Below are 12,250 nucleotides of genomic sequence, written 5' to 3' on the forward strand. Positions count from 1 at the left end.
TACCATAAACCTTAGTTTTTAGTGTAAGGTTATCCTTAGAACTCAATTTGTATCAACCTCGCCATACTTATGCATTTGAGGTTGCTTATAATTGTGCTATCTATCTTTGTTTTTCTTTGTAATTCTGCATTTATTTTTTAATTTAGCATAGTCCTATTCACCCCCCCTCACCCCAAGACTTTAAGCTCGACCTTTTCAAGTGGTATCAGAGCTTAATAGCTCCTTTTTATTATTTGGATTCATTTGTAAGCTAACTGATCTGCGCTTATAAGATATCAAATTTTGATAGCCTCTCAATTACTAGGCCTCCACCTTTTGATGGCTCCAATTATGCCTATTGGAAATCTGGAATGAGGATCTTTTTGAGGTCTATAGATGAGAGTGTGTGGCAAGCCACAGTGACAAAATGGAACTCACTCACATCTGAAGTTCTAGGCACTAATGAAACTAAGTCTGTTATAGTTACACCCTATTATTCATGGACCACTCTTCAGAAAAATGAAAGTAGTGCTAACGTAAAGGCTTTAAATGCAATCACTTGTGCACTATCACTAGATGAATTCAAAATAATTATATCTTGTGATACTGTAAAGCAAGCCTGGGATATTCTAGAAATGACACACGAGGGTACAATTATAGTAAAGAAATCTAAACTTCAAATCCTCACCACTAGGTTTGAGGAAATACGTATGGAAGAAAGTGAAACTTTCATGGACTTCTATACTAAGTTATATGGCATAGTCAACTCTATGTGGGGACTTGGTGATTGCATCCTAGAAAGTAAAGTTTGTACAAAGGTACGATGCTCATTGCTTGATAGGTTCGATTATAAGGTGACTGCCATTCAGGAACTTCGTGATAAGGATAACATGCAAGTTGAACAACTTGTTGGTTCTTTACAAACATACGAGTTAAATTTCAAAGCTCCTAAAGGTAAGTCCATAGCCCTTAAGTCTTCTAAAAATATTTCTTAAGATAATGCTGGAAATTATGATTGTGAAAATTTTGAAGATGATATGACACTATTAGCCAAGAAGTTTTACAAAATTTTCAAAAGCAAAAAGAGAGTAGATTTTCAAAGACCTTCTGAAAAGAAAAAGAGTAGATCTAAAAATTGAAAATCTATTAAAGACAGTCAATGCTTCAACTATCATGAATACGGGCATCTAGCAAATAAATGTCCAAAGAAGGATAAACCTAAAAAAGAAAGGTATGTTGGCTACATAAGATGAATCGTCTTGATCTGAAGCTTCTTCTGAGTCAGATGATTCTAAACCTGAGTCTACTAATGAGGTTAAGGACTTAATGACTCTAGCTAGAGTCACTTTCTCAGACAGTTGTAATTCAACTTATGATGAAAATCTGAGAAGTGACCCTGAAAATGATGATGATTTACAAGATGCCTATAATGCCTTATCCAGGGAGAGTTGTAAGATAACTATAAAACTAAAACTTTAAAAAGAAAATTTTTTAAAACTAAAAGAAGATTTTGATAATCTAGTTTTAGAAAAATCACATCTTTCTAATTGTTTTGAAAAAGCTAAGTGTGATTTAGATTTCAAAACATCCCAAATTGAAAATCTAAAATCTAAAAATGAAAAAATAAAACTATAAGTCTCTTCTGTCTTAAGTTCGAAGGATACTTGGAGGTATGCCTAGGGTGATCCTAAACTGGAAAAATTGCTAACCAGATCAAGGAAATGTGGTGATAGATCTAGTTTGGGCTACGATAAGAATACGCCTCTTAAATGTAAGACTACTTCTCCTAAGTTTGTTAAAGGGGAGTCCTCTAACACAAAAGGGAAAAGTCTGAATCAAAATAGTTTTAAAAATCCTAAAAATTTTCAGGCCATGTAACCTAAAAGCAACCATATCAAATATAGAAATCAGAATCATAACCCCTTAACTGAGAAAATTATAAATTAACTCAAGGAGCTTATAAAATCTAACTCGAATGGTATAATTTATAACAACTATAAGCGTAGAAAAACTAACAATGCTCCAAAACCCAAAATAATAATGAAATGGGTCCCTAAGGTTGCTTGTCTGGTTACCCACACCGCTTTCAAGGCTTTGAGTCAATTAAAGTGGTACCTAGACAGTAGTTGCTCTAGACACATGATAGGTGACAAAGATTTTTTCACCAATCTTAAAGATATGACTAATGGTTCGATCACTTTTGGTGATGGTAGCAATAGCAGAATTGTTGGCCAAGGTACGGTTCAACTCTTTAATCTTCCTCCATTTGAGAATGCTTTGTTTGTAGAGGCCTTAAGTATAATCTCTTAAGCATTTCTCAAATTTGTGATAATAAACATAGCGTCAAATTCACCAGTCAAGGGTGTGAGATATCTAATGAGAATGGTTCTGTGATATTGACTGGTCGCAGAACATTTGAGAACTGTTATATAGTCAGTAATTTAAGCTTGTCTAAGTTATTGTGTGTAATGACCCGGAGAATTTTGTGCCAAGACCCGAGTACTACCTCTATTTTTTCCTTAGAAGCTATTTGGGGTAATTAGTGTTAAACTCGATTGCTTGTGAAATTAGCATCAATCACTTTAAATTTGATCTGCATGACTCTAAACCTGTAAATTAGTTAGCGCTATATTACTCTGAAATCTAGGATTCATCGCTAAATCCAGTTGCTGTTGGGAATTTTTGGAAGTTCTGGATCGGACCTGGACCGCTCGTCGAAAGTCCGATAGCGATGATCTTAAGCAGTTTTGGTCACCATGTTGGACTTGGCCATCACCTCAAAAATCAAGTCCAAATGATGTTCTGGGTCGATTTGATTGAGTCCAGAGTGAAGAGTGTGAGAACGGTGAGAAATTAAATGAGATTTTATGAAAGGAGAGAGAAATTAAATGAGATTTTATGAAAGGAGAGTGAGAGTGAGAAAGGAGAGTGAGAACGATGATGTTCTGGGTCATTTGAGGCACGCTTCCACAAGAAGTATTTTTCGGTTACGTACCGACATGAGAAGGAGAGTGAGTTCCTTCGCCTCCGCCAGGGAGGGCTGTCGGTAATGGAGTATGAGAACCGGTTCACTGACCTAGGTCGGTATGTTCCTTTGATTCTGGGTAATCAGCCGATGAGGATGTGGCACTTTTCTAAGGGATTAAGACCTGAGATCCGATCGAAGATATGTTGTGCTAGCATTTCTTCTTATGTAGAGTTGGTGAGCATGTCCTTGCAAGCAGAGCAAGACGGGGACAGGTCGTCCCGTATGTGAGCACTTACGGTTCCCAGACCTGCACCTTTTCTCAGCAAGAGGCCACGTGTAGATTCTCCTCCTAGGCGTCCAGCGCCACCGCTCAGCAGATGCGAGATGATCTTCGCTGTTCGTATTATGGGAAGATGGGACATTTGGATCGTTTTTGCTTTTCGCGTATGCGGGCCAGTGGTTTTACTCCACCGCAGAGGATCAGTCGTCCGATGCCTCAGGTTATTTCACCTCCACCTCTTCGTTCAGCGCCAGCTCATCCATCCTTCAGACCTTCAGTACCTAGCTTCAGGCCATCTCAACGGCCCATGGTTCCACCGTCGAATCGTCAGCAGCAGGCTCGAGTTCATGCACTCTCAGCTGAAGTACCTATGTCTGACATGTTGCCGAGATCCTTCGAGGTTACAGTGCACATTGAAGGTAGTCCCGTTCTATGTTGGTGGATACAGGGTCCACTACCTCTCTTATATCATATGCGGCAGTTAGGTGTCTGAGTTTGAGCACTGTTTCTATGAAAAGAGTGACGCTCATTACCGCTATGGGGATTTTCTCTGCTATGAACAAGCGTTGTATGGATTGTTGGGTTGATCTAGGAAGTGGATCGATTCGTGTTGATTTCTTTATCGCACCTCTTTTTCATTACGATGTTATTATGGGTATGAATTGGCTCACGAGGATGCGAGTAGAGATTGATTGTGAAGCAAGGTTGGTGACAATCCATGGACCTGATGGCGAGACAGTTACTTTCCCAGTTAAGGTCAGTTACCCTTTTCGTCTTGATTATTATACTTCTCTATTGGAGAGTATGGCTAAATTGGCGTTTAAAAGCACGCCTGTAGTTCGGGAGTTTGAAGATGTGTTTGAGTCGATTCTTAGATTACCTCCTCCGCGTGAGATTGACTTTACTATCGATCTCATGCCTGGTGCGGCGCCCATTTCTTTGCCCACCTATCGTATGCCTTCAAGTGAAATGGAGAAATTGAGGAAGCAGATAGATGGTTTGTTGAATTTGGGCTTTATTCGGCCTAGTGTGTCTCCTTGGGGAGCACCTGCCTTGTTTGTGAAGAAGAAAGATGGTTCCTTGCGATTATGTATTGATTATCGCAGGTTGAATCTGGTGACTATGAAGAATAAGTATCCTTTGCCCAGGATTGATGATCTGTTTGATCAGTTGAAGGGGGCACGGTACTTTTCGAAGGTTGATCTGCAGTCAGGGTATCACCAGTTACTCGTCAAGAATGAGGACGTGCAGAAGACCGCTTTCAGGACTAGCTTCGGTCACTATGAGTTCCTTGTGATGTCGTTCGGTCTTACGAACGCACCGGCCGTGTTCATGGATCTGATGAACAGGGTGTTTCAGCCATTCTTATTCCGATTCGTCATTGTCTTTATCGATGACATCTTGATATATTCTGCGAGTCGGGAAGAGCACGAGGAGCACTTAAGAGTGGTTTTGGATACTCTTAGGAAGAATTAACTCTTTGGGCAATTCAAGAAGTGTGATTTTTGGAAGGAGGAAGTCAAGTTCCTGGGACATGTGGTGTCCAAGGAAGGGATAGCTGTCGATCTTGCTAAGGTAGCTGCGGTTCAGGACTGGAAGCAGCCTGGTTCAGTTACTGAGGTAAGGAGCTTTCTAGGTCTAGCAGGCTATTATTAACGCTTCATTCAAGACTTCTCGAAGATAGCCAGACCGTTGTCGCAGTTGACACGGAAAGATTTGAAGTTTGCTTGGAATGAGAGGGCAGAGATAGCTTTTCAGGAGTTGAAGGACAAGTTGACGTCCGCCCCTGTGCCAGTATTGCCAGAGCAAGGGGTTAAGTATATTATATATACTGACACCTCTCGCGTTAGCCTGGGTTGTGTCCTTATGCAGAAGGACAGGGTGATTGCTTATGCTTCGAGACAGTTGAAGAAACACGAAGAGAATTACCCTACACACGACCTGGAGTTAGCAGCTGTCATTTTCGCATTAAAGCTCTGGAGACATTACCTCTACGGAGAGGAGTTCGAGCTCTTTTGCGACCACAAGAGCCTTAAGTATATTTTCACGTAGCGTGACTTGAATATGAGGCAGCGCTGATGGATGGAAACATTGAAAGACTTTAAGTTCGATGTTTCTCACCATCCGGGCAAGGCGAACCTTGTGGCAGATGCGTTGGGTCGTAAGAAGGCTATAGAGTTTATGGCTCCGCTAATGATAGCAGAATGGGACATGTTGGAGTTTGTGCAAGACTTTGAGTAGAAACTTACGGTGGAAGAGTCGTATGAGGTTATCGCACACATTCGTGTACAGTCCCTCATTGATGAGCAGATCGTTGCAGCTCAGGCAGATGATGAGCTTTTGGCGAAGATGAGAAAGCAGGTTAGTACAGATGAAAACTCTGAGTGGAGTGTTAGTTCTGATGGGGGCCTACGATTTCGTGGCCGGTTATGTGTCCCTGACATTCCTGACTTGAGACGGGAGGTTCTCGAGTTAGCCCATAGTTCCAAGCTTGCGATGCATCCAGGTAGCACGAAGATGTATCAGGATATGAGAAGATCTTATTGGTGGGACAACATGAAGGTTCATATTGCTAAGTTTGTGTCTCATTATCTCACGTGCCAGCAGGTCAAGACAGAGCATCCCCGACCTCCTGGGTTGCTTTAGCCCATGCCCATAGTAAAATGGAAGTGGGACTTCATCTCTATGGATTTTATTTCTAGGTTGCCGAGAACGAAGAAGGGACATGACTCTATTTGGGTGATAGTCGACCGATTGACGAAGTCGGCTCACTTCTTACCGATCAGAGTCACAAACTCCGCAGACGAGTTAGTTAGGTTGTATATCAAGGAGATTGTACGTCTGCATGGAGTTCCCTTGGAGATTGTATCTGATAGAGACACGCGTTTCACATCTATCTTCTGGACTCGTATCCAGGAAGCGATGGGTGTGAAATTGAAGTTCAGCACCGCGTTTCATCCGCAGAAAGATGGGCAGACGGAACGTGTGAATCAGGTTCTGGAAGAAATGTTGCGAGCTTGTGTTTTGAATTTCAAGGACAGTTGGGATGATTGTCTCCAGTATGCAGAGTTCGCGTATAATAACAGTTTCCAGGTGAGTATTGGCATGGCTCCCTACGAGGTGTTATATGGTCGCCCGTGCAGAGCACCGCATTGCTGGGCAGAAGTTGGTGAGCGTAATTTGATTGGCCCGGAGTTGGTGCAGGTGACTTCAGAGAAAGTTGACATTATTCGACGTCGACTTCTGACAGCCCAAAGTAGGCAGAAGAGTTACGCTAATACGAGGTAACGACCACTTGAGTTTGAGGTTGGAGACCGTGTATTTCCTAAGGTTTCCCCTATGAAGGGAGTTCTATGGTTCGGTAAGAAGGGAAAGCTTACGCCGAGATTTATTGGTCCATTTCAAATTCTAGATCGAGTGGGAGCGGTAGCATACCGCCTTGCTTTGCCCACACCTCTTGCAGCCGTGCATAACGTATTTCATGTTTCTATGCTGAAGAAGTACGTTCTTGATCCTTCGCATATTATCAGTTGGGAGCAGGTGCAGTTGAGCGAGGATGCCACATATGTACTGCGACCGACGCGTATTCTAGACAGGAAGGAGCAGGTATTGCGTAGCAAGGTCATCCCTCTTGTGAAAGTTCTATGGACGCATCATAGTGAGGAAGAGGCTACTTAGGAGTCTGAAGCTGAGGTCAGAAAGAGCTACCCTTAGATCCTTGAGGAATATGAGAAGGTATGAATTTCGAGGACGAAATTTTCTTTAAGGGGGGTAGATTGTAATGACCAGGAGAATTTTGCGCCAAGACCCGAGTACTACCTCTATTTTTTCCTTAGAAGCTATTTGGGGTAATTAGTGCTAAACTCGATTACTTGTGAAATTAGCATCAATCACTTTAAATTTGATCTGCATGACTCAAAACCTGCAGATTTGTTAGCGCTATATTACTCTGAAATCTGGGATTCATCGCTAAATCCAGTTGCTCTTGAGAATTTTTGAAAGTTCTGGATCGGACCTAGACCGCGGGTTGAAAGTCCGATAGCGATGATCTTAGGCAGTTTTGGTCACCATGTTAGACTTGGCCATCACCTCAAAATTCAAGTCCAGATGATGTTCTGGGTCGATTTGATTGAGTCCAAAGTGAAGAGTGTGAGAACGGTGAGAAATTAAATGAGATTTTATAAAATCTGAGTTGTGTCGCTTGCGCGACGATTTTAAGCAATCTGACTGTTGGATTCTGACCCAATTTCACCCTCTGATCAGGAAAGGTGGCCCAGGCATGTCCTTGTGCTTGTGGACCTGATCGAGTTTCGGTGACCGTTGAATTGAGTGTGGTCCGCCACAGCTAATTTGAAGATCCGATCGGTACGAAAACTCAGTCTGACCTAGATCCATGGTCAGTGAGCTTAAGTCCGACCTCTCGTGAAAAAAGGCCCACCAGAAGTGCTCCATTGGATCGAGAGAAGCTTGTTTTGGTTATAACCTAAGTATACCTTGGCCCTGAGGTTATTTTCATCAATGTTAGGCCTATATATAGACCTTAAAACCCTAACTCTCTTTTCCATACGAATTTCCTAACCCTAACTAAGAAAGAGAGGAAAAGAGAGAGAAAGTGAGAGAGAAGTTAGTGAATCATCTTAGATTCTTTCTTGTTCTTCTTTATCCTTAAACCATCACTTTTGAATCGTTATTCCGGCGATTCTAAGTTCCTTCTTGGGTAAGTTAACCTAACCCTAATCTATGTTAGAGCTTAGAATAGTCTTTGTGTTGTTGCAGCTCATTTCTATTCTTGCTTAAGGTTATCTTGTCACCGTTGACGAGGACATATCATCTCAATCAGTTCGGTGTTCTATTTCTGGTTTAAGGTGCGGACTTTAATCGTATAGGTTATGGTTTTCAAGGCTTTCAATGTTAGTTAATGGTTTATTCTTGTTATGGATGAGATTTCACATGCCAAATACTATGTTTATTTTGCGTTCCTGATATGCATGTGTTATATTGAGATTTGTATATTCTATGTATATGTAGGAAGTGCAGTATGCGTATAAAATATGAACCTGTGTTTGCCATGATTATTTGTGGTATACTTATGCTAATTGTATGTGTGACAACTCCATGGCAAAAGGAATTGTCCAAATGTGTGTATTTCAACATACGTCATGTATGTTGTATTATGTATTCTAAGTGTTTGTAGAAATGTCTGAATGATCTAAAGTGTAATATATTATACTATTTGCGAGCGTTGAGAAGTGATTCTCAACTCTTCTATTGATATGTATGATTTACCACATGCAAGCCATATTCCTTGTTGTTTAATTTCAAGTATTACTTATGTGTAAATCCATGTTAAGTTGATATTCTTCAAATGCTCACATGCTACATGATGTGAATTGTTGTTCCATTACTATTCTAAATTGTTGTTATGAATATTTGTCATAATGGAATGTGTTTGTGACTATGAATAGTCCAGAAAATCGGTAATCGGCCTTGAGATTGTGGCTGAGGCTGCTTTCACCACATAGGACGTGATTAGACGAATCAGAGTCGTATTAAGGTTGTCGGCAGTGGTTTGGCCACTCGGAGTGTTTGCGCACTCTATGTCGTTCAACCCAACGTGCGCTCGTGCTAGTTGAGTTCGTCAAGTAACCCGATTGTCCGATGTATGTTCACAATGTATGGACACTATTGTTTAAATCTAGGGTACCAAACTTACCGATGAAATCCTGTTAACTGTTGTACCTTGATCCGCTAAGACTCATGAGTCGGACATGGTGGTATGGGACACCGTGATCGAGCTGTCGGCCTACGCTGGGGTGACGAGCCCCCCTGTATTGACCAGTGAGCAACCAAACTCGTGAGCCGATTATGGTGGTATGGGACACTATATTCGTGCTGTCGGCCTATATTGATTGGTGACGAGCCCTTTGTAGTGACCTCGAGCATGCCTGGATACCATATTGAGGTTACGAGCCTTATTGCAGTAACGAAGGTATGATAGGCGTGCATTGATTGGTGACGAGCCCTTTGCAGCGACCTAAAACCATATAATCGTATGAGATTGTCTAAGACTGACGACCCTAGAATGGATCACTGTTTGGATGGTGATATGAGGAAGGTACCTTAGCTTCCTAATCCTGCTATGAAAAGGACTAATAACAACTTGGTAATCATGTTCATGCACCGCATTTGCATGTGCCTAGAAGAGGTGGCGTACTTTGAGGTGATGTCATGCGTAACGTAAGATGAAGACGCTGAGGGTGTACGGGTGAGGGCACGCATCATTCTGCATACATCCTTACACTAACAAGAGTACTTAGGACATGTTTGATTGTTCTGCTTTATCATTACTGCTTGATTGAATTGATAACATGTTAACCTTTGCTTTATTGTTCCACTGAGTTGATCACTCACTCCCACGTTCTGGGGCGGTGTTAAACACCCACCAGACTCTGTCTTAGTTGCAAATGTTTATGAGACCTCTGAGGCAGAGCAGGAGTTCGAAGATGATGAGGCTGCATTTTCTTTCATGCAGTTTTCAGGAGGGTTGTAGTTAACCTTGTTCTGATGCATGGGATTCTGGGATTTCTTTTTGGGAATAGATATTGTCATTTGATACTTGTAATTTTGATAGCAACACTTGTAAGTACGACCTAGTATGTATATATATTTCAGGGATTTACACATGTACACATATATTTCCTTAAGTCTTCTGCTTGCGTTCTTCACTTATCCCTGAATTATGTTTGCAGTTTGGCTTAATCTATTCCATGTTTTATGTACTCATACAGACAACATACATCCATCATTCAATATGTGACATAAGTGATGTTTTGAAACTCGGAAGCTGAGTTATGCTCGACCCCCAAATTTCAGGGCGCTACATTGTGTTTTATAGTCCAAACCAATGAGACCAATCTATGACATAAATGCCTAAGACATGTACACTATCATAATCTTTATAGATTAAGGAAATGTGAAGTAATAAGAGGTCTACCCAATTTAAAGAAAATGGATGTCAAAAGTGCTTTCTTAAACTATGATCTGCATGAGGAAGTATATGTAGAACAGCCTAAGGGTTTTAAAGACCCTAAACATGCTGATCATGTTTATCACATGAAAAAGGAACTCTACGGATTAAAACAATCTCCTAGGGCATGGTACTGACTAAGTTTCTACTAAGTCATAATTTTGTAATGGGGAGTGTTAATAAGTCATTGTTTGTAAAGAAACACAATTATCACATTCTAATGGTATAGATATATGTTGATGACATTATCTATGGATCTACTAGTTCTAACATGTCTATTGAGTTTCCAGAATTAATGAAGTGCAAGTTTAAAATGAGCATGGTAGGAGAATAGAACTACTTTTTAGGTCTGCAAGTGAAAAAAATTGCTGATGGGATTTTTATTTCTCAAACCAAGTATGCTCTAAACTTGGTGACAAAGTTTGGATTTGAGAGATGTAAAAACTGCGATGCTCCCATGAGTACGACACTTAAGCTCTCTAAGGATTCAAATGGTAAAAGTGCAGATCCTAAGTTATATCACAGTATGATAGATAGTTTATTATATTTAACTGCAAGCCAACCTAATATAGCATTCAGTGTAGGTATCTATGCGAGGTATCAATCTGATCCTAAAGAATCCCACCTGATTGCTATCAAGCATATTTTGAGATATGTCGCAAGTTTGACCAATCTTGACCTTTGGTATCCACATGATACTAATGTTCAATTAGTCAGTTATACGGATGTTGATTGGGCTGGTAATATTGATGATCATAAGTCTACCATCGGTGGATATTTTTTTATGTCAGGAACTGCTTAGTTTCATGGCATAGTAAGAAATAGAGTTCCGTATCACTATCCACAGTTGAGGCTGAATATATTGTAGATGGTAATTTATGCACTCATCTTGTTTGGATGAAGAAGATGTTACATGATTACGGATATGCACAAGACTTTATGGTTCTATATTGCGATAACTCTAGTGTAATTAACATCTCTAAAAATCCAATCCAGCATTCACGAACTAAGAAAATTGACATTAGATATCATTATATTTGTGAATTAGTGGAAGATAATATTATTTCATTATATTATATTCAAACTGAAAATCAGCTTGCAGACATTTTCACAAAACCACTTGACAGAAACAGGTTTGTTAAATTGAAATTGGATATTGGTATGTTTAATGTGATCTGAGTTAATTTTTTTTGCTTGTACTATATTACATGTTTTTATTTTTTACAGATTTAAAAAAAAAAAAAATCAAAAGTTACTGAAAATCGAAAAATTTTGAGGTTGCACGATCAGTCGAGTACACAATCGACCAATCGTGGGACGACCGGTCAAGTATGTACTTGACCAGTCAAGTAGCTTGGGTTTGGGGTCTTAAAAGGTGAAAAAAGTTTTTTTTTCCTTCATTCTTCTCATCTTCTCCAACTGACCCTTCCACGATCAGTCGAACCCATCTTCGATTGCAATTTGGTTAGTGCATCTTTTCCATTTTCCTTTTGGATTTAGGATCTTTACATTTCTATTTCCTAGATTTTGAAGTTGATTTCAAAGTTTCTAGTGGTTTCTTTGGTTATCTTGGAAAAAAAAATCTGATTTGTGTGAAACCCTCCTTCCTTTCTTATATTCTTTTTGTGCATCTTAAAATGGAAGGTAGATATAAGAAGAGAACCACTCATGGTCCTTCTTCCTGTTCCACACCTATTTCAATGCGTACTCTTCGACCACCCAAAGAGGACCCAAAATATGTGTGGGATATTTGGCTCCGCAATGTTATTATTGAGCAAACTGTTAATTCCAACCATTTGAGTCCTTTCAATATCGTTCCCCTTCTTGAAGCTATAGGATGGGCTAACATATTGAATTGGGGCGGACCCGCAAATCGGTCCATTGCCCAGGCTATGTTTGCATGCATTAGTGATGTATCTATTGAAAATTTAACCTTCATTATTTCGTTTCGAGAAGGTACATTTCTAATAGATCGTCACTTGATTTCTAACTTAAT

This window comes from Magnolia sinica, chromosome 6 (assembly GCF_029962835.1).
Source record: "Magnolia sinica isolate HGM2019 chromosome 6, MsV1, whole genome shotgun sequence".
Taxonomy (NCBI): Eukaryota; Viridiplantae; Streptophyta; class Magnoliopsida; order Magnoliales; family Magnoliaceae; genus Magnolia; species Magnolia sinica.